The sequence below is a fragment of the Ovis canadensis genome, chromosome 16 (genome assembly GCF_042477335.2).
Source record: "Ovis canadensis isolate MfBH-ARS-UI-01 breed Bighorn chromosome 16, ARS-UI_OviCan_v2, whole genome shotgun sequence".
Classification (NCBI taxonomy): domain Eukaryota; kingdom Metazoa; phylum Chordata; class Mammalia; order Artiodactyla; family Bovidae; genus Ovis; species Ovis canadensis.
The window spans coordinates 36,605,500-36,628,621 of record NC_091260.1 but is presented as its reverse complement, the minus strand read 5'-3'; the positions used below and the strand labels follow the sequence as shown (position 1 = coordinate 36,628,621).

Sequence of the window (23,122 nt, the reverse complement as noted above, 5' to 3'; positions counted from 1 at the left end):
AAAAATTCAACACTTTATTATGAAAGGAAAATAGTGAGGGGTCGGTGACTGAGCCATGGACTGCATTCAGCATCTGAAGAGCTGGAAGCTTCCAACGAGACCTGCTAGACTGATACAGGGGCTCTGGAAGATCCCTTAATGGAAGTAAGTGCTGTGTAGGGAAAAAAAAGACTTGTCAGGTGATTCAGAAGGAAAGTATTTTTAAGATGAGAAGAGTGCAATTGTATTACCATCACCACATTTAGAGATGAATAAAAAAGGCACAGAGAAAGGAAGTGGGCTGTTACTGGGCCTCCCATAACTACAGTTCAGCTCAACTTCCTTATATAGGTTTCTTTTTTGCACACATGCTCCTAGTTTAGGTTTCTAAAATCCATGGCTTTTATTTATAGGTTAAGCACACCCCAATTTTTCTAAATACTGAAGATGATGCTGGCCAGACCTTAATTTGGGTTATCACCATGCCTAGTGCCGCCTCCCTCCTGCTTTTCTGTCTGAGTCCCTTGAGGAACCTAGGTGGCCTCTTCATTCTCTAAACTTTTGCAACTTTCTTATCCCCTTCTATCCTTTCTTTCTTCTTTCCTTCCTCTTTCTTTTTTTTCTTTTTTGCTAACGTGTCAGTACAGCCGAGCCCTCCTGATCCCTGTTGGCTGCACAGACCCAGCTCCAGCTCTGTCCTTTTACTGGGGAACTGATGTCAGCCAGGTTGGATTACAGCCCGGCAGCCGTTCTGCTGCTAATGAATTGGCGTGGAGAACAAAACACTGCAACTCTCCTGGAACAGTTTTGTCATCTATAATTGGAGCACAGAAAACCTCGGGGTTTGGAAAAGAACAAATGTCACTGGAGTTTGCTTATTTGCCTTTGGGATGTCAGGACCCCCGGTTCACCACACCCTGAAAGTTTATCTGATTACAGAACTCCTGCAAATAACAAAAGGTTAAAGGAAAACCCCACCCTTGTAGCATTTCCCTACTCATTTCCCACCCTTCAGGACTGGCTGGCAGGCTTGGGTCAGGAAAATTTTTATATTTATAGTCCTATGAATAAGAGGACCAGACTTGGCCACTTCAAAAGGGCTGAGCGAATCTTGGAAAGCTGAGATTGAAAGAATGCTTAAGGAGCATTAAGCCCAACAGTCTCCTCTGAGTATGAGAAACTGAAGCCAGAGAGGTTGCTGGGTGTTAAGGGTTGAATTGTGTCTCCTCAAAGTTCATGTATTGAAGCCTTAACACTCAGGATCTCAGAAAGTAACCTTATTTGCAGATAAAATCTTTACAGATATACAAGTTAAAGTGAGGTAATTGGGGTGGGTATAATCCAATATGAATGGTGTTCTTATAAGGAGGAGAAGTTTGATGTATACAGGGAGAATGCTCTGTGAACATGAAGTCTGCAAGCCAAGGAGAGGGACAGGGAACAGATCTCATCTCACAGCCTTCAGAAGGCAACAGCCTTGCCAACACTTTGATTTTGGGATTTCTAGCCTCCAGAACTGTGAGACAATAACTTTTTGTTCTTTAAGCTCAGTTTGTGCTACTCTTTTAGAGCAGCCCTAGCAAACTATTGTATCTGAAATCTCAGTTCAAGAATGGCCACACAGGTATGGTCTTCTAACTCCCTTGTCTAAGGATTCTTTCATCATATTGCCACCTGGATTAGATACATACTATAAAAGTACTACATTAGAGAAAACAAGAGTACTTTTCAAGACGGACAGTTTGTCTAAGAATTTGAGGAGTAATGTCTCTGATTGTCCATGCTAGAATCTAGCTGGCAAACCCATGCTAGAATCTTTATATGTAAATGTGTAAATCATAGGTCACGGTGAAACAATATTTATTCAACCAAAGTGACAATAAAAGGTCTTTAAGGGCTTTCCATTGGAGCTTGTGGTAAAGAACCCGCCTGCCAATGCAAGAGATGTAAGAGACTCAGGTTTGATCCCTCGGTCAAAAAAATCCCCTGGAGAAGGGCACAGCAATGGACAGAAGAGCCTGGCAGTGTACAGTCCATGGGATCACAAAGTTGGACACGACTGAATTGACTAAGCACGCATGCACGCATGGCAAATACAGATCATTTAGAAGGCAAATGAATTCACAATTTGTTATCAAAAGTAGCTCAGCATTCCAAGAAAACTTTGTGCTCTTAACAGAGGGAAAGTGAACCCAAATCCAGTCCTGCGCTGGCCCACTCTCAATAACAAAATTTATTTACCTATTTAAGTTTAATCCAATCCCAGGCTGAAGTGTACAAAATTATTTTCTCAGGGCTCCCTTTCCACAGAGCTTCCACAATTTTCTGTGTCTGTGTTAGCTTATCGCTTATTTTTCTGTTCCATTTAGAAAACCAGCTCTAAGACAAAGTCACTCTTTCCCTTTAAGAAAATGTATTTCTATCTCTCATACCTTCTCTTATTGAAAACACACATCCTACTTACCTTGCGTACTGACATGTTTCCTTTATTATTTCTAGTAGCTTTAATTACATATTACAACTTTAACCATTAAAAACTCTCTAGTTAAAACCAACAAGCAGCAAGTAACTGTGAACTGTTTGTCATACCAACATTTCCTGGTTGGCAAAATAACCTCTAGAAACTTACATTGTCTGGTAGCATAGTTTCTTTTCTCAATGTGGTGCCAGACACATGTCTAATAAACCCCAAACATCTTTAGTTTTTCTCTTGTAAGAACACAAAAGTAGACCTGTTTAGCAATTAATGTTCCAGGATGTTACCTTATTTGAAATCACCTGGCTATCCCATGAATTCTCTTCATTTAATTTAATTTTAGCAAAACTCTAAAGTTTCAAGTTACCAAAAATCTGGAGAAACTATTTTAGATAGACATATCTAAAACATAATTACTCCTAAGGAAGTCACCTGAAAACTCTTATCTCATTTACCTTTATTTTATCAAATGAAAATAACATACCAAGTTATCATACCAGTGGCAATGGCTGACGGCTTGATCACGGAAACAACCGTTATTTGCTGATATGGCAAGTAACATTCTTTGTCTACAATGAAAAGATTGTCATTGTTCTTAGGTTTTGTCTTTTTAATTATAAAAAATTGTTTTAAAAATAAATAAAATAAAATGTTTTAAAAATAAATAAATAAAATAAAATGTTTAAATGCTTATGCTTTTACAAAATAGGATTGATAGAAGATACTACGTTTTAAACAATATGCTCATTTGCCAGAATTAAAAGATGTCAATCATTTGCTGGTGTCTCTCCTTCACTGGGCAGGGGGTGAGGGGAGAATGTCATGAAATCCTAAACTCTGGGAGCCACTGATCACAAGCCCACAAGGGTTATCTTTCCCTCTGTTAAGGGCACAAAGTTTCTTGGAATGCTGAGCTACTTTTGATAACAAATTGTGAATTCATTTGCTTTCTAAATGATCTGTTTTGCTGTGTGTGCATGCGTGCTAAGTCGGTTCAGTTGTGTCCAACTCTCTGCGATCCCATGGACCGTATACGGCCAGGCTCTTCTGTCCATGGGATTCTCCGGGCAAGAATGGAGTGGGTTGCTGTGCTCTTCTCCAGGGGGTCTTTCTGACCCAGGGATCAAACCTGAGTTTCTTACATCTCCTGCATTGGCAGGTGGGTTCTTTACCACTAGAGCCAATGGAAAGGCCTTAAAAACCTTTTATTGTCACTTTAGTTGAATAAAATCCTGTTTAACCAGGTGTTTTAAAACCTTTTGATATCTTTGACAAACTTCCTCTAGTAAAATTCTAAATAAAGTTCTTTTGACCTCCAGCTAACTTTGGGATACTCCAAAGGGCCCCTGAAACATCTCAAGAGACATATTAAATTAACCAGGATTATTTTTGTTAAATTACATGAAAACATTGTCAAATAAGTTGTGATAAAAAACTTCTTAGGTTAGATGTCTTTAATATATTACAAACTGTAGAAGGCATTCCTAAAAGTCTGATATGTCCTGGTATAATGTTATCAGGCATAATTCTACTTATTACCTTAAAATGTTGTGTGTCATAGAAATATCCAAATTCCTTGTCAATTGCATTGTAATCAAATCTTTAATCATGCAATTTTAAGTCTTGTTTATAATCACTGTTTTACTCTGATGCTCTTATAAAATGAAGATCTTCAAGAAGATTCATAAAAAGGACTTTTTGACAATTATGTTTCTGATAACTTTTTAGATCATACCACTGAACTGGGTAAGAAATTACAAAACTCTAATGGCAGGACTTCTTTGGTGGCCCAGCGGCTAAGACACTGCTCTCTATGCTGAGGGCCTGGATTCAATCCCTGGTCAGGGAACTAGATTCCCCATGCTGCAACTAAAAGATCCTGCATGCTGCAACTAAGACCTGATGCAGCCAAATAATAAAATAAATAAATATATTTAAAAAAACTCTAATGGAAAATCTGATGACTTCATCCAGATCAACAGCAATTTATTACTTAGGACTGAATGAACTGATACACATGGTTTATAATTTTATGACTTTTTTTCTGAAATACACTTACTTTTAATTTTTGTTTCCTAGAAAACCTTTCCTCTTACACGAATTATAACCAATAAAAAATTGATGAAGTATACCTTTATAAAAAAGATGATTTATCTTTTTATCTCTACCTGATCATTCCAGAACTTGGCTTCTCCAGTTGCCTGCCCTGTGGACTTAATGGCATATTGTGACCAGGTTATAACTTATTATACTAACGTTGTTTTAATGTACTCTCTCTTGTTATTTTCAAACTACTTACGCCATGTGCCTCTTTCTGCTGCACTAGGACTTTATTAACATTGCTAGCTGTATTACTTAATCCTGTTTTATAAGACTGTTGCCTCCTGCATTACACAATGTGTAATCAAGCCTCCAATAAAGTTAATGATGTCTCAAGACAGTTGATCATATATATAACTCTACATAGAATAATTGTCATAGTGCAAGTCTAGAAATGAGGAGGCAACAAGGAGAAATATTTCTTGGATTATACTAAACTAGTAAGATCCAGAGAATTTTAGGTTGTTAGCACAGAGTGGTCCATCAACAGAATTTTCATCTGGTCTAGGAAAAAGACTTCCTAGTGTTGTGGGACAAAATTGCTCATGAAATGCCTCCCCAATGTTTGAGTTATGACCAAGATAAGGCCCTGTAGACAAAGAGTATTGCCTTATCAACAACAGGATGTTGCAACTATTAGGTCATCAGCCACTGCAGCTGCCCCCAGCAGTGTATCCTGAAGGGAGTCAGGATGGAGAAAAGCAAGATACTAGCCCTAGGTAGCTAAGATCAAAGGAATATTATAGGAGTAATTTCACTAAGCCCAGACTCTTACATATTCTAATACATGCTAAGTCCATCAGTCTTATCGGACTCTGGGAACCCATAGACAGTAGCCTACCAGGCTCCTCTGTTCATGGAATTTTCAAGTCAAGAATACTGGAGTGGGTTGCCATTTTCTACTTTATCTTCTCATACATAGTAAAGCACTAAATTCATTAACTTGAGTTGTCTGTTTTTAATTAACAGTAATAGTTTGGTGTTTGACTACCTGTTTCTTGTTTGTTTTGCCAAAGCTCCTGTGCACTCTGACTCCTCCCTCACTTGTTGAGCACAGTCCCTCAGAACTATCTGAGGCTCACGTCCTCAGTCCATCTGTCCAATAAAACAAAATTCTCAGCTTATATGTTGTGCATTTTTTTTCCAGTCAACTCCATCAAACTACATTTGATAATCCTGAAGTGAAATACTTTTTGAAACAAGGTTATATTTACCATTTCTTCAAGTGGAAAAATCACAACATAATATTTTATCACTACTGCCTCTGGTGCAGTTACTGGCTCTTGAGCCAACCTGTCCTCTGTCCCAGGCTCTTTTAGCAACCCCATGGCTTCAGCTAGATGATGTCCGATATGACAGGGATTTCGTGACTTGAGATTCACCTCCTCCCTTTATAGCTCCCTTGTCTCTACAAAAACAGAAGAATTTTTGCATCTTTTTATCGAGTGAAGAATTAAAATTCATTATTGGTAATAGGAAGCTCCTTAAAATGCTTTGTTTGCTAATATCAGTTTTCAAAAAGATATGTCATCCCCTACTACGAAAGTGAAGTTTTAGTTTGGGTTCTTCCAGAAGCAGATTCTGAGTCACGGATTAGCGTGCAAGAAGGTTTCTGGAAGGTGATCCTGGTTGGGGAAGGGGGATATAAGACAGTTAGGAAGGGGATCTTGGTAGAGGAAGGGAGATGTGAAACAGAGGAGCAGTTCATAGGGAGGAAGCCTTAATGAGCCCACTGCCACTGGGGCAGCTGGGAAGCTCTTGAAAACAGCAGAGTGCCCCTTAGAGTGTTGTAGCACAATTCCCACCTGTCACTTGGTAAGTGCTGCTCCTGAGGGCATAAATCACCTAGCACTTGTCACTTGCCCCATGCCTAAGCCACGTTGAGTCTGCAGCCAGAGCAAAATCTTTAGGAAGAGTCACAGAAGTCGCCTGCTTTAATCATAGCAGAGAATGTGGGTGGGGGACCAAAGGCATCTGCTATCTGCACTTCTGCAACCTCTGAACTCTTGATATGAAATCACATCATGGACCCTGCCCTTTGACTGAGAAAGCAAGAAGAACTATGACTCATCTTAGCTGTAAAAGGAAAAAGGAAGGGCCTTCTTCCCCAAAGAGCCACATCCTAATTTCCCATGGGTGGCCAGCCAGACCGTCTTAGATAACTCTTGTCTCAAATCTGTGGGCAAGACCACTGATGCACATCATGATGATAAACTGCATATAGACAAGACAAAAATCTTCCACTAATACCATGGGACTTTACTAACAATGACCTAGATCAGAGACGGCAAACTGATTACACCTGTGTGTCAACCCTGATTCATTGTTGGTGGCTACCCAGAGAATTGTTTTGAGAAGAACTCTGAAAGTGTTCGTCTTTCAATCATTTCCCACTCTTTGAGACCCCACGCACTGTAGCCCACCAAGCTCCTCTGTCCATGGAATTCTCCAGGCAAAAATACTGGAGTGGGTTTGCCACGTCCTTCTCCAGGGGATCTTCCCTATTTTGGGATCAAACCCGGCTCTCCTGCATTGCAGGCAGATTCTTTACTGTCTGAGCCATCAGGGAAGCCTGAAGAATGCTGAAGCATGGAAAGAAAAAGTGGGTTGATCATGGATTAGGACAGCTGGATACCAATACATAAGGGTGCAAAAAAAAAATCACCAAAAAACTTCAAAATTCCACATATAGTGAGGCAGAGAAAGTTGTATTTTGCAGATCTTTTCAGGAACATTATATGTGTACATATGCTACTGGAAGGAATATTTCATAAGATCCTTGGAGGTTGTGTGTGGGTGAGACACACAGCAAAACCCTCAGAAGGCAGCATGCTCTAGTTAAATCATGAGTAGGAATCGGGTGGGTGGAGACAGTCTACTTTTGTGGGGTTTTTTTGGCTGCTTTGTGTCTTAGTGGCAGCACGTGGGCCTGTGCTTAGTTGGTCTGCAGCATGTGAAATCTTAGTTCCCCAACCAGGGATTGAACCCATATCTCCTGCATTGGCAGATGAATCCTTAACTGCTTGACCACTAGGGAAGCTCCAAGTCTAGATTTTATTGCTGACATGGTAGGCAAAATTACATTTAAAAGTCTTTTTAAATGTCCTAAAGGCAATCCACTCCAGTGTTCTTGCCTGGAGAATCCCAGGGACGGGTGAGCCTGGTGGGCTGCCGTCTATGGGGTCCCACAGAGTTGGACACGACTGAAGCGACTTAGCAGCAGCAGTAAAGTCACTGGTATCTGGGCCCTCAAAAGCTTAAAGGCTGTACAGCTAAGCCCCCAAATGCATATATGATACAACTGTTCTACTGTAATACATGATCCTTAACTAGCCTTCCAAGGTGTCCATAGGGGTCAGGTCTGGTAAGCTGAAGGCTTTTATTTTGCTGAGTGATTGTATAATCTGGTGGCTGCTTAACCTTAGCTGCTTTTCTTACACTTTCCACACCTAGTGCTCTGCTCTTCCTCCCGTTTTCAATATTCACAAAATGAATAAGTTAGGTCCCTATCTCATATAGTACAGAAAATTACATTTCAGATAGATTAATGAGCTACATGAAACTGACCACAATTATTTTAAAAACTTAAATGGGGGGGGAGGGGGAGGTGATGGTGGTGTTTACCTGGTGGTCCAGTGATTACCATTTGGCATTTTCACTGCCATGGCCTGGGTTAAATCCTTAGTCAGGGAACTGAGATTCTTCAAGCCACATGGCGTGACCAAAATAAGAAAAAGAAAATACTTAAATTAAAAGTTTGAAAATATTCAGTGTTGGCAAGGATGTGATGCCATGGGTACAATTTCCTAAGAGGACTATTTCTACTAAAATTTATATTTAATTTCTGGTTATCTATCCTGAAAAATACTAAGTAAATACTAAGATACCTATACAAAGTTATTCTTTGCAGTATTGTTTATAATAGTGAAAAAAAAAACCTGGAAATAAGCAAGATAGTCCTCAAAGAAATAAGGCTAAATAAAGACGCCTCTTATAGGATGTTACACAGCTTTTAAAAAAATGAGGTAAATGTATACACATTGAGAGGGAAATAGTTCTAAGACACATCAAAACTTACTTGAATTCAATGTCTTCATGTGTAAGATGGGGAACTTGGACTAAAAAAATCTCTTAGATTCCTTCGTTCTATAAAAAGGGAAGTACATCATATCACTCAAGAATTCTGTGCTCCCCAAAATAGAATTGTGTCCTGTTCAACTTTTTCCCTAGGAAAATCTAAAATTCACAAAACCAATAACTCCCTCTCTACTTTTTCTCCTTTCTCAAGGTTAAATCTTTCTTTCTCAATTCAGATGATCAAACCATCTCAAAATTTAAACATCAATAATAGAACTCTGAGAGTAAATATGTTCAGATAGATTTACTAGGCGAGAAAACCCTGAATGCATGGGTTTCATAGATAATACTCCAGAGCCAGCAGTTCAGCTGTTCACTGTCTATACCTTCTGTGGGCTATTGGTGACATCGATCAACAATGACCTGACTGGCCAGAAGAGGGCTGTGTTTATGTGGGGAGGGGAGGCCTATAAAGATGCCACCAACGACTGGGATGTCCTGGAGAAAATCGGTTCCAGTTAGAGAGGATTCCAAATTTACATGTGCCAGAAGCAATCTCCTAGGAACTGATAACTCAGAAAAGATTTCATTTTAAACAAGCAGGAAAGATAACCCAAGGAAGCAGAAGTTTCATTTCCATTCTGACTAGATTTCCATAACCACTTGAGAACCCAGAGTTCCTTTGTTGCCCGGGTAGGAAATCTGCTTAACCTTCCTGGGCCCCAGCTTCCCCATATGGAAAGCAGGTATGGAACTTCTGACTCATCTTTTGGGATCATTTTGAAGAAAGGTGAATATTAGAAAAGCCTTCTGAAAACAGAAGAGAATACATCAATCACTGAAGGGAAACGAGGACATAGAACATAACAATAAATTATCTATTGCCTAAGAAAGTCCTGGATCCAATATAGACAATCATTTTTGTTCTTATTTACAGCCAGAGAGGCCTCTGAAGTTCATTAGAGTCTGGAATTACTTCATACACTGCACTGGAAATTTCAAAGGAAAACTTCAAGAAATTTTAAAGGAAACTTCCATATCCACTATCTGGTCTATTCTTCACTAGATGTTAGCTGGATCATTTGCTTTTAAAAATCGGGCTGTATTTTGCACTGGTTGAGCCAAATTCTGCCTCTATCTCTGAGCAGCTCTTGCTGTTGTCAGTGTAGCTCTGTGTGTGGACAGGAGAAGAGAATATGGCCCATTGTCCTTCCAGATGCAAATTATGGTCCTGATTCAACAAAAAACATCTGTCTTCTACAGAGGCAAAGTAAGAAGAGACTGTGAAGCCAGACTGATCTTTTGTGACATGGCACCCCACTCTTGCAGGAATTCACATTGTGGTTGGTGATTAGCTAAAAAAAAAAAAAAAAAGGATTCTGAGAGGCACATAATTTGTAATTTTTCTGTTTTGAGGACTGTGCCAATGCTAAAATTGCAATTCAATTTTACTTAGAATAAACATAGTTTTTTGAAAGAGAGAAAGGATTTTGAAAGAAGAAATTGTTATTGGTCTGACATGGCAGTACATGGCAAAAGTTCATGCTTCATTACGTCATTCTTTCTGGACCTTTGGGAAACTGATACCCAATAAAAAGCAGTCTTAGTAATTGATTTCATAACTTTTTATAGTCACTGATCATTCTTTCATTGAAGGTATGAATGGCTGAGATTAAGTGTTGGTGGACTACATATAGATCACACTCTTCAAATTAATAAAATACATTTGATCCCTATCTACTTGTAGTTGAATAATACTATAACTTTAATCTTATAGTTCTCTATTCTTTGTGTTCCTACCCTTCCCCCAGCATTTCAGTAGCAGTGAGGGCTTTTGTTTTGTATTGCTTCTAATGTAGAGTCTAAGCAGCTAAAATGCAGAGAAAGAAACTGACTCAATGCCTAGCTTTGAGTTTTAAAAACTTGACTTTGATGATCAAGAGGAAATATGGAAGAGGGTGCTCGAGTCACTGTACCACAGTTAGTAATGAGTACTCTAACTGATGGGTTTTTGTTGTTGTTAATAGCAGTTGTTAGGAAATGTTTTCTGTCGTTTTATGACTGTTAGTCATTTATACGTCTTCTTTTGTGAATTATCTATTTTTATGTTCTTCCCATATTAGATTTTTCTCCATTATTTACTTCCACGTTGATATGTCATTATATGTAGCCAATATTTTCCCAGCTTGATATTTCTTTTTAAATGTAGCTTATGATTTTTTGATCTGTAAAGTGAAAGTGAAGTCGCTCAGTCGTGTCCAACTCTACGACCCCATGGACTGTAGCCCACCAAGCTCCTCTGTCCATGGGATTCTCCAGGCAAGAATACTGGAGAGGGTTGCCATTTCCTTCTCCAGGGAATCTTCCCAACCCAGAGATCGAACCCAGGCCTCCTGCATTGCAGGCAGACGCTTTAACCTCTGAGCCACCAGGGTTTTGATCTGTAGAGGTTAACAATTTATGTAATCAAGTATACAGCTTCTCCCCACCCCACCCTCAACCCCCATATGATTTCCTCCATGGCTCATAGTTCTCATCCATTCACAGCTGAGACAAACATTCATTCATACTTTCTTCTATTTTGTTTGTTGCTTGATTTGTTACAACAAATTCTTTTTCTAGCAGCTATCTTATTCATTCCATTAACAAGTATATCTTGAGTGTCCATCTGTGTGTGACAAGGTAACAAGATAAAACAGTCAACAAAACACCTAGAGAATAACAATAGGCAATTACCAAACAGTAGAGGAAGGATGGGGAAGGAGGTGTGGCTGCTCTTGGTACAGTGTTTTTTTTTTTTTTTTTTTCCCCTCTGATTGGAGGGTAATTGCTTTACAATATTGTTCTGGTACAGTTTCGAGCCCAGTGAAATTGGTCCAGGTTGAGTGCCACTGAAACCTTTCTAAACCTTAGCTGTTTTGTTTTTTTCTCAGAAAATTCCCTTGTGTTAACTTGATAAACTAAAACAACTTCTGCTGAAGGCTAAATCTGATTAATTAAACCATAGAGCACGAACCATGCCCCAGGTACTAGGCAAAAAGCCATCAGAAACAAAGGATCTGAGAGAACTACTTGAGAAGGTCTTACAGAGAAAACAAAATCAACAACAACAACAAAAATAAAACAACCTTCACCAAGATTTCAGATCAGGATTCAGAGTAGCAGAGCTGTCTGAGATGAGTTAGACTTGGCCTTGCATAATAAACAATAAAGGAAACAGAGCAATCAGTAAATGAGAAAAAAAGAACAATTTTAACTGTAATTGAAGAGAGGCTTTGAGTGTTTCAAGAGAGTGTTGCCACCCAAATTTAACCTGATACTACCTTTGGGCTCAGCCTGTGGTCTGGGAGGCGCTGGATCCAATGGGCAGGAATTAGAACTGCTTTGTGTGGTGCTGGAGAAGACTCTTGAGAGTGCCTTGGACTGCAAGGAGATCCAACCAGTCCATTCTGAAGGAGATCAACCCTGGGATTTCTTTGGAAGGAATGATGCTGAAGCTGAAACTCCAGTACTTTGGCCACCTCATGAGAAGAGTTGACTCATTGGAAAAAACTCTGATGCTGGGAGGGATTGGGGGCAGGAGGAGAAGGGGACGACCGAGGATGAGATGGCTGGATGGCATCACAGACTTGATGGACGTGAGTCTGAGTGAACTCTGGGAGATGGTGATGAACAGGGAGGCCTGGCGTGCTGCGATTCATGGGGTCGCAAAGAGTCGGACACAACTCAGTGACTGAACTGAACTGAACTGTGGGAGCACAATTTGCTGCTAGGCCTTGGGCAATGGCTTGACTGGAGGTCCCAGGGCTGGCTTGTCCCTGGAAGCTGTCCCAGTTGGGCCTCATTGCTTAGTGTTTCAGAGCTGCTGTGTACTGGACTTGCTATCACATTTCACGCTGTCTCCTCCCATGGCACACCCAGAATCACCCTTGGACATTCAGTCGTAGGAAATTCCTGGAAAATTGACAAGGGAGGGATGGGGAAACTGCAACCTGCTGCTGTGATTTGTAAGTTGGTGAGTCTGATTGTTAATTTTCTGTCATCTTGGCCAGGCAATGATGTCAGATATTTGGTCAAACACAGCTGGATGTTTCTGTGAATATCCTTTAAAGATGAGATTAAATCAATGGACTGAATAAAGCAGATCACCCTCCATAAGGTGGTGGTGTTGTTCAGTCACTAAGTCATGTCTGACTCTTTATGATCCCATGGACTGTAGCATGACAGTCTTCCCTGTCCTTCATTATCTCCTGGAGTTTGCTCAAACTCATATCCATTGAGTTGGCGATGCCATCCAACCAAGGTGGGTGGACCTCATCCAATCAGTTGCAGGACTTAAGAAAAAGACTCACATCCCTTAAGGAAGAGGAAATTCTGCCAGCAGACTGCCTTCAGTCTGGAGCTGTACACTCAACTCTTTCCTGGGTCTCTAGCCTGCCAGATGGCTCTGCAGATTTTGGATTGCCAGCCTCTATAATCACATGAATCAATTATTTAAGATATCTTCTGATCTGTCTCCTCTTGGTTCTATTTTTCTGAGAAACTCGACTACCACGGTGAATAAAGAGCTCAAGTAATCCTATTTTGGGCTTAGAGTGAGGAAAGAACTGAGGAGTAGTACATCTCCTTTATTTTTTATTTGTATGAGTGAGTGTTGGGTGCTGTTACATCAGACTTTTTGCGACCCCATGGACTGTAGCTTGCCAGGCTCCTCTGTCCATGGGATTCTCCAGGCAAGAATACTGGAGTGGGTTGCCATTTCCTTCTCAGGGGATCTTCCCAACCCAAGGATCAAACCCACATTTTCTGTAGCTCCTGCATTGGCAGGCAGATTCTTTACCTCTGAGCCACCTGGTAAGCCCTTTTATTTGTATTGTATACATGTTACATAATCATAGTTCATCAAAAGAGTAAGTAAGGACTAACTGGGACTAAATAGTCCCGATTTGTATGATGTAATGAAACGCATCAATATGTTGTGTTTCTATGATTTCCAGATGTGTTATCACCCACGCTCACTTGAAAACCACTCATCTGACTATACAAGCAAAACAAGAATTCTTTTCCCAACTTTCTGCTATGCTTTTCTCCTTAAGTTATACAGCCCCTCAGTAGGAGTCTGGCCAATTCCATCAAGTGGTTTCAGAAATGTAATGATATAATCCTGAAACTGAGCATTTGTACAGTATTTCAGTTTCGTAAGGTGTTTTTATATAGTGTTATATATATTCTTCTAAAGAACTACATTAATCAGGTTAAACAGGTGTAACAATTCTAATCACCTCCATTTTGTCAAAGAAGAAATTGAAGACCAAGAAGTATGCATGTGTCATAAAGCTGGTCTATTGAGTGATACTATGGCAAAGCCAGGATTAGAAACCAGTTCTCCCATGCTTCACATAACACTTTTTCTTACCACCCAAACATGCATATCATCAGGTAAGCAAACTCTTTTGCCATATTAGAGTGCCAACTCTGCATTCTATAGAGAAAATCTATTGTTAGTGATTTTTGACAATGAGATGAGAGGAAAGGGAAGCCAGAGCAGTAGGAACCATGCTTAGTTAGGACTGAGGATAGCTAGAGAACTGCAAGTTCAGGAAGTAACTGGTGAGTCATTTCCATTTTTCTTTTTTTTTCATATTTAACATTGTAGCTTTTATTTGACCCAGGATTTACAAAATCAAAGCAAAAAGACAGGAAGGTTGTTTGAGAGTAAGGAATGCTGTTGCTATCTTCACAGTTTTGTATGGTGTCAGGTTCTTTTCCAGACTCTGTTCTCTTTACCTTGATGTATAATTGTATTATTTACAATTTACCATTTCCTCTTTACTATATATGATAGAATGCAAGCAAAGGGTTTTCATAAACTGCATGTCCTCTGGAAGTGCAATCAGAAGGCTAACTCATTCCCAGTACCACACTTGCTTACACAATTCCTCCCCCTTTCTTTTTTCTACTTTTGCTAAACACACACACACACACACACACACACACACACACACACACAAACCACCCCCTCCTCAAAACAAAACAAACAAACAAAACCCCTGGGAACTTCCCTGCACCCTGGACTCTGCACTGGCAATGGAGAGGTCTTGTGTTCAATCTCTGGACAGGGAAATAGATCCCACATGCTGCACCTAAGACTCCCATGAAGCCAAATAATAAATAAATAAATACTTAAAAAAGCAAACAGCAATGAAGAACATAAAAACACCTGGGTTTTGGTCAGCATAATACAGTAGTTAAATTTTACTTATTTTCTATTTAGTTTTTAATAAATATTAAACATTTTTTCTAATAACGCAAGATATAAAAACATAAAATAAGTTGACAGCTAACTTGCCAGAGATTGAAACACATCAAATGTTAGATATGAATAACTAATTCTAAAGTACATTAATAAAAGTTTTAAATAACTAGAATCAAGTACTTAGAATGTATGATTTATAGTAAAAGTCAAACCATAATACAGTAAATTTTACTTCTTTTCCATTTTGTTTTTAGTAAATATTATTTTAAATATTTTTGTAATAATGCAGGATATAAAGACATAAAATAAGTTGATACTTAACTTGCCAGAGACATTGAAACACACCAAAAGCTAGATATGAATTCTAAAGTACATTAATAAAACAGTTTAAAATAACTACAACCTTCAACTACTTAGAATGTATGATTTAGAGTAAAAGTCAAAGATTATTGATGCTATGTTATAAGCTTCCATGTTTTGGGAAAGAAATATGTAAAGGGAGATAATTTTCAGCCCTGGTGGTATTTCATTCCAAGAGATATTGAATCAAATTAACAACCACAACCACAACTTATTGTTTTTGTCTCCCCACAAGCTAAAAAGTGGGGGAATGTAGAAAGTGACTGCTATTATGTATGGGCTTTTTTAAAGGGTGATGAAAATATTCTAAAACTGTGGTGATGGTTTTATAAGTTTTCAAATATACCACATAAACTACTGTATTGTACTGTATTTAGAAGGGTGAGTTTTATGGCACACGAATTCACTCAATAATTTTGTTTTTTCTACACACCCAAGGACACATGGGAAAAAAAAAAACTGTAAAGAAGAAAGGAGTTGATTACCACCAAAGCCCAGGGAAAGTAAGGAGGGTGGTAGGGGAGGACAGAAGAAGGGAAGGAGAGGGACATGCACTGCTGACTAGTTCTTCCCTCCTCCATTCAGTATACATGTGCACACACTTGCACACGTATGCATGCACACACACACACTGTGATAACCAGTGACAAGCAACTGGCTGCTTTATGTTACGGATAAAACCATAACTGCTTTGTTTCTTGAAAAGGTCTCCTCCTCTTGTAAATGTTGCCCTTGCCTGCTAAATAGCTGGTATTTGTTGATGAGGTTTTTCCTTCTTCTGCTCTTGCTTTTTGATTTTTAAAAGCAAATTTTAATAATGAATATACAGTCTGTCACATCTTCTTTTTTGTAATTTAAGTCATGCTGTATGGTATCTGTAAAGTCATATTCATTTTATTCTGAAAAACATCTGCTTCTGAATCTTTCTCAGTGTAAGTATTATAGTTACCTTGTCAAGTCAAGTAAGTATTTCACAAGTACTCCAGGGTTGAACTCTTACAGTCCACGCCTTTTGGGTGTTCTCTTGGCTTTCTTCTTTTTAAGCCTTCTTATTGACTTATAAGGGCTTCCCAAGCGGCACTAGTAATAAAGAACTCGCCTGCCAATGCAAGAATCTAAGAGGCTCTATGGAGGGGAAGATCCCCAGGAGGAGGGCATGACAACCCACTCCCATATTCTTCTAGAGAATCCCACAGAGGAGCCTGGCAGGCTACAGTCCATAGTGTTGCAAAAACTAGGACACAACTAAATCAACTCAGCATGGCCCACACTGACTCATAGACACAAGCAGCTTAATTTCAACAAAAAGATGATAGACCTCTACACTTTTATATAGAAGTAGAGGGATTCTGAAAACCAAGTTTCTTTCTTTGTAGCTGAATTTTATTAACTGGCAATAAGTCACTGTTTCAAAGTCTTAGTCATTTGCCCAACTTTTTATTGCCTGTATATTATATTCTGGGAAGTAGAATCAAAGTTAGGAATTATCAGTTACATAGTCTGAATACAAATGTTAAATAGTCTGAACTGATAGGAAGACTGTCCTCTTGGAAAAGAAAAGCAGTCTCCTTAAGAGAGAGATGGAGAGATAGCCACTTCCCCCCTTTTTCTAATTGTATCTTGACTTTTCTCTTTATTGAAGACCCGGAAGTGCAAGCCTGAGTCTCACCTTGTGGCTTATAAGCATCATGGGCTGCACCTGTAGCTCCATTCGTATTCTTCCTTGCTGTGGACTGTTCACTGGCTACTGCTCTCTCTCTCATTGAAATGCGAAAAACACCAAATGATGGTCTTTTCACATTCGATCTTGAAGTACAGTCTAAAGGAAATAGATGTAAAGTGGTGTTTTCGTCTCTCCGTGTAAAAGGAGAAAATATGCTTTTGCTATAATCAATCATACTTTCCTCTGAAGTTTCAGATAATATTTCAGTAGGTAGGTCTTCTCCTGGAGAAATATTGGAAAGTCTCCAAGGGAACTCAATCTCAGTTCCACTGTTTGGTGTGGAGATCCTCTGTGGGGAAGTCCTCTGTGTGAGAATGGATTTGCTTTGTGGATGGCCACGCCTGGCATCAGGAAGGCTGGAGTCATCTTGAAATCCATACACTGTTTGAGGGCCGAGTGTAGACGCTGAAGGAACAGGGCTAGATGACTTCTGACTGCCACTGCTTATTGTGATAGTCTTACTGCTGTTAGAGGAAATCTTCTCCTGAGGGCTCTCTGGCACCTCAAAGACGTCCTGACTATAAAATGGAACCTGAAACGGGGAACTGTGTGGCTGTTTCTTTTTCCCTCTAGATTTCCTCTGTTTGGTGATCGTTTGCATCATCAGTTTGACAGCCACATGCCTCTGAGGTCCGGGTGGAGAGTCCCTGATCAAAATAACTGACTCGCTCTTTAGAGGCCTAGGGGCGAAGTCGTCATCACTATCAGAAAAAGAACGGCGAAACTGTGGCTGTTTCCTCTTGAGCCTAGCCAAAAGCGGCTTGTTTTCTTCTCTTAATTTATTCCTTTCTGCTGTGAGCTCACCAGTAAATTACAGATTTTGTTGTTGGATATCATAAAATTCTTGCTGTAGCCTATTTCTGTATGTTTCGTTTACTGTAGAGCGATCACATACTTTGGCATTTAATTGACCCCGCAGATCATGGACAGTGTCATTCAGGGCTCCTCCGTTGCTCCGTAATTCTGGATATGGAGCCTGTCCACCTCCCGTCTGACAATCGCTCTTTCCTCAAACTGGTTACTTTCCGCTGAAGTCGGCGTGGCTCTCTGTCATGGAGCTCTTTTAGTGTTAGCCAGGTTTTAAAAAAAATCTTCAGAAGACACATCACAGAGGCTAATCTGCATTTTATTCCCTTCGGGAGAGCTCTGCCCGCTTTCCCGGTCTTCTTCACCCACGTCCCCCGCCTTCATCTTGATTCCCTGACTGAGATTGGGAAACAGTGGAGACAGACACCAGCAAAAAATGGCGGAAGGGCCGCGGACGGAATGACAGTTTAAACTCTTCTACAGACCTGTGAAGCGGCCTCAGGGCACTGGGGCGATCCGACTGCCAAGAGGATGGATCGAAGATGGCTCGGGGTGGACAGGAGGGCGCGGATGGTGGGCTAGAAGGAGACACCAGCCTCCTTTTGCCGAGAAGAGCGAAGGCACGTAGGAGGGAAGATGGTGCCTTCCTCCATTTTTCTATAGACTGAATTTCTGAAGTGCAACAAGAGACTCAAGGCTTTTATTCCTCCTTTCTTCTTCAGCTTGTCAAAATAATTCAAATGGACCCTACTCTGGAAAGTAGTTCCTAATCACCCAGTCAAAATTAACCACTATCTCTTCTATGTGGTCATTCACATCTTCTGTTATAGGACTAATATATATGGCAGAAAGTGAGGAAGAACTAAAGAACCTCTGGATGAGGGTGAAAGAGGAGAGTGAAAAAGCCAGCTTAAAACTAAATATTAAAAAAACTAAGGCCATGGCATCCGATCCCATCACTTCATGGCGAATAGAAGGGGAAAGTGGAAAAGTGGAAGCAGTGACAGATTTCCTTTTCTTGGGCTCTAAAATCACTGCTGGTGGTGACTGCAGCCATGAAATTGGAAGAGGATTGCTTCTCGGCAGGAAAGCTATGACAAACCTAGACAGTGTGGTAAAAAGCAAAGACGTTACTTTGCCGACAAAGGTCAGTATAGTCAAGGCTATGTTTTTTCCAATAGTTAAGTATGGTTCTGAGAACTGGACCATAAAGTAGGCAGAGCGCAGAAGAACTGATTCTTTCGATCTGTGGTATTGGAGAAGACACTTGAGAGTCCCTTGGACAGTAAGGGATCAAACTGGTCAATCTTAAAGGAAATCAACCCTGAATACTCATTGGAAGGACCGATGCTGAAGCTGAAGATCCAATAATTTGGCCGCCTGATGCTAACAAACAACTCATTGGAAAAGACCCTGATGCTGGGAAAGGTTGAAGGCAGAAGCAGCAGCAACAGAGGATGAGACAGTTGGATGGCCTCACCGATGCAATGGACATGAACTTAGGCAAACTCCAGAAGATGGTGAGAGACAGGGAAGCCTGGTGTGCTACAGTCAATGGGGTTTTGAAGAGTTGGATACAACTTGGCAACAGATTACAGGCCTCTCTTCTATTGCAGATAATGTGCCAGAAACAGTGGATACAAAGGTGAACTTCCTTACCTGGATGGTGAAATATATATGGCCAGTAATTACAATGCTGCTGCTGCTACTAAGTCACTTCAGTAGTGTTTCGACTCTGTGCGACCCCATAGACGGCAGCCCACCAGGCTCCCTCGTCCCTGGGATTCTCCAGGCAAGAACACTGGAGTGGGTTGCCATTTCCTTCTCCAATGCATGAAAGTGAAAAGTGAAAGTGAATTCGCTCAGTTGTGTCCAACTCCTAGCAACCCATGAACTGCAGCCCACCAGGCTCCTCCGTCCATGGGATTCTCCAGGCAAGAGTACTGGAGTGGGGTGCCATCGCCTTCTCCAGTAATTACAATACAATGTGATAAATGCTTCAATAAAAGCATGTGTACAGGATCCCACCCCTGCCCTGTGTCCACACGTCCATTCATTCTCTACATCTGTGTTGCTACTGCTGCCTGAGGACAGGTTCATCTGTACCATTTTTTTAGATTACACATATATGGGTTAATATATGATATTCGTTTTTCTGACTAACTTCATTATAATGTAACATTCTAAAGCAACTATGCTGCTGCTGCTACTATACTCCAATTTAAAAAAAAAATGTGCCAAGTGGAAAGTACAGAAAAGGGGGCATCTAATTTATTAGATTGGAAGGGAGTTAAAAAGGATTATTTCCAAGAAATGTCCTGAAAAATAAAAATTTGTGAAGTGTACAAAAGAAATAGGGCATGTCAGGCCCAAGGCACAGCATGTACAAAAGCAGATGAAATAACAGAGCATGACCAGTGAGAGAATTAGTAGTTTTGTATGAACCGGTGGAAAGTTGGAAAGGTAGGAAGACTGTAATAAAAAGGACCTTCATTACCAAGCTACAGCATTTCTACTTTATTCTCTAGGTGTCCTTCCCAACCTGCAGCTACAAAGTTGTTTCAAAATTGGTAATGTAGACTACGTAAGTCTAAAAGATCTATGAGTGTGTGTCTGTGTACAGCCAGTGGGGAGTGTTGTTTGTACATGCTTTAATATATTCAAAGCTATATATAAGTGGCATAGAAGTTATAGTAGCTTTTTGTATTAATCAATAAACACTAAAGGGACTTCCCTGGTAGTCCAGTGGTTGGGAATCTGCCTTGCAATGCAGGGAACGTGGGTTTGATCCCTCACTGGGGAACGAAGATCCCACATACTGCAGAACAACTAAGCCCTGGCACCACAACTAGAGAGTCCGTGTGCCACAACAAAAGATCTTGCACAATGCAACCAAGATCCCATGTGCTGCAACCAAGACCTGATGCAGCCCAATAAAAAAATAAAAATGAAATTTTAAAATACTAAAAACTGAACTGCTATTATGTGAGGGTCCAAAAGGTTTTGTTATTAATATCAAAAGGGATCCTTAAAGTCATGATAAGTCAGTGAAAAGATATCCTTTTAAGAAAAAAAACACTTTATTTCATAATACATGATACATTTAAAAGCTTTAGAAAACACACATAAACAAAACAGGAAGAAACATCCAGTAGTCCTAGCACTTGGAAGTACCTAATTCATATTTGTTATATAGATATCCAAAAATATACACAAATGTTCTAAACTCTATACATATTTAATTGTAATCGCTTCACTTATATTTATAAACATCTTATTGACACATTGCATATGTGCATTTGCATCATCATTAAAATAGATAAATAGTATTCTATTGATGGGTATTCCATAATTTATCTCCTATTGTTGGATGTTTAGATTGTTTCTAATTTTTCCATTACAAATAGTAGAGATGAATATCTCTGTGTTTATCCTCCCATTAGGATAAACAACCAGAAGGGAGTCAAAGTATACCAGCATTTTGAGGCTTAGATGCATATTGTCAAATTACCTTCAGAAAATCTGCACCTAATTTTATACCCACCACTGTGTATGAGTGTTCATTCCCATACCTTTGTCATGATATAATAATAAAAATAAAATAATAATAGTTACTATTATCTTAGTACTTGACAAATAGAAAATATTTTAAGCTACTTTTCTACTACCATGGTTGAACTTAAAAAAAAACAACTGCTTCAAGGGATAATTTACATATCATAAAATTCAACCAATATAAGTTTACAGTTCACTGATTTTAATAATTATACATTTGTACAACTATTACCACAGTCCTCTTCTAAATCATTTCTATAGTCCTAGAAAATCTCCTCCCCATGGCCATTTAGGGCTTCCCTGGTGGCTGGAGTGGTAAAGAGTTTGCCAGCCAGTGCAGGAGACGTGGGTTTGATCCCTGGATTGGGAAGATCCCCTGGAGAAGGAAATGGCAACCTACTCCAGCATTCTTGCTTGGGAAATCCCATGGACAGGGGAGCGTGGTGGGGCCACAGTCCATGGGGTCGAAGAATCGGACATGACTTAGTGAATAAACCATCACCACCACATAGCCACTTCTAGAGAACCCCTGCTCCCACCCCCAGTCTTAGGCAACTATGATTTGCTTTCTGTTCCTATAAATTTGCTCTTACTAGACATGTCATATAAATGGAACCATACAATATGTAGTCTTTCGCACCTGGCTTTTTTCACTTTCATGTTTTTGAGGTTTATCCATTAGCACAGATCAACGTTTCGACCCTGAACTTTTTTTCTCTTCATGTTAACTTGTAGTTGCTCTTCTGAGTTGTCTGTTACAAAGGCCCTTGCCCATTTTTCTATGGGGACACTGAAGGTTTTTACAGAAGAGGGACATAATCAGGGTCATGTTACATAAAGAGAATTCTGGCAGCACTGGGAAGGATGTCTCTATATTGTACTTCCAAATCTGGGACAATCAATAGGCTTACTGCATTGAATTAGGCTTTATCATCTACAGTAAAGAAGTATTAATATAAACTACAAAAAAGAGCTATAAAATTATAAAAGTTTATTTGAACAGTTTCCTTAAAGAGTGTTATAAATTTCTAATTTAGTCTCTAAAAAAATGTTTCAAGTTAATTCTTCAAAGTTGATTTTACTTTATTGTAGTAGAAACAGGTCTTTTGTAGAACAAAGTGAAGTGTAAATAAATGTTGCCTTACCCTAGTGTTGCTCTTGGTGGCTTGTTTTCTGCATCAAGAGCCCTTAAAATGTTTTCATTTCTAAGATTCATTGACAATTAAGTTCGTAATTTGACAAACATTATCTTTGAACTCTATTATTTCTGTAAAGTTAAAAGGAACACCCCTCCCCCATTCTCCTCACCCCTGCAAAACCCTCCCCCAAGTCAAAACTGCCTGGTCCAAAAAAGAAAAATGTCCCATTGTGATTCCAAATTAACCATTACTGAATTTGTACCCCATGCTGTTTTGCTAAATCCAATTAGACCCTTCCTGAAACAAAGGCTCAGATCTGATAAAAGTTGCAGTTCTTAAAGGTAACAGAGACACTGAAAACTTGACCTATCAGAGTGCTGAAGCTTTTCTTCATTCTATCTCCTCTGGTCTTCTAAATCCCATCTTCAGAGCTGTCTGAGGATGATTTACCTTACAGCTAAAAAAGTTAAAGCAAGGGATCTTCATTTGTATGGGGTTCTCTGTAGTATTTCTGTTTTTCCTTAAGAGGTAACAACAAATTATATAACGTTCAGGCCCCTCTGGATTGGCTCTATAACCAACAACCTCTATCCCCTGTTCCAAAGGTTCTTTGTAAGTTGGTCCTTTACTTCATGGGTTGAGTGTAGATA

General features: G+C 39.7%; 1 long non-coding RNA gene across 2 annotated transcripts; it reads right to left on the bottom strand.

Annotated features, from left to right (window-relative positions):
* Positions 1–17,597, bottom strand: LOC138421533 (uncharacterized). 2 transcript variants are annotated; one of them, XR_011249525.1, is made up of 2 exons: positions 16,918–17,597; positions 1–151 (listed from the first exon to the last, which is right to left on the bottom strand). It is a non-coding gene; the product is annotated as an uncharacterized lncRNA (long non-coding RNA). The 2 variants fall into 2 exon arrangements; XR_011249526.1 differs by lacking the exon at positions 16,918–17,597 and adding an exon at positions 2,940–3,024.
* Positions 17,598–23,122: the final 5,525 nt, after the last annotated feature.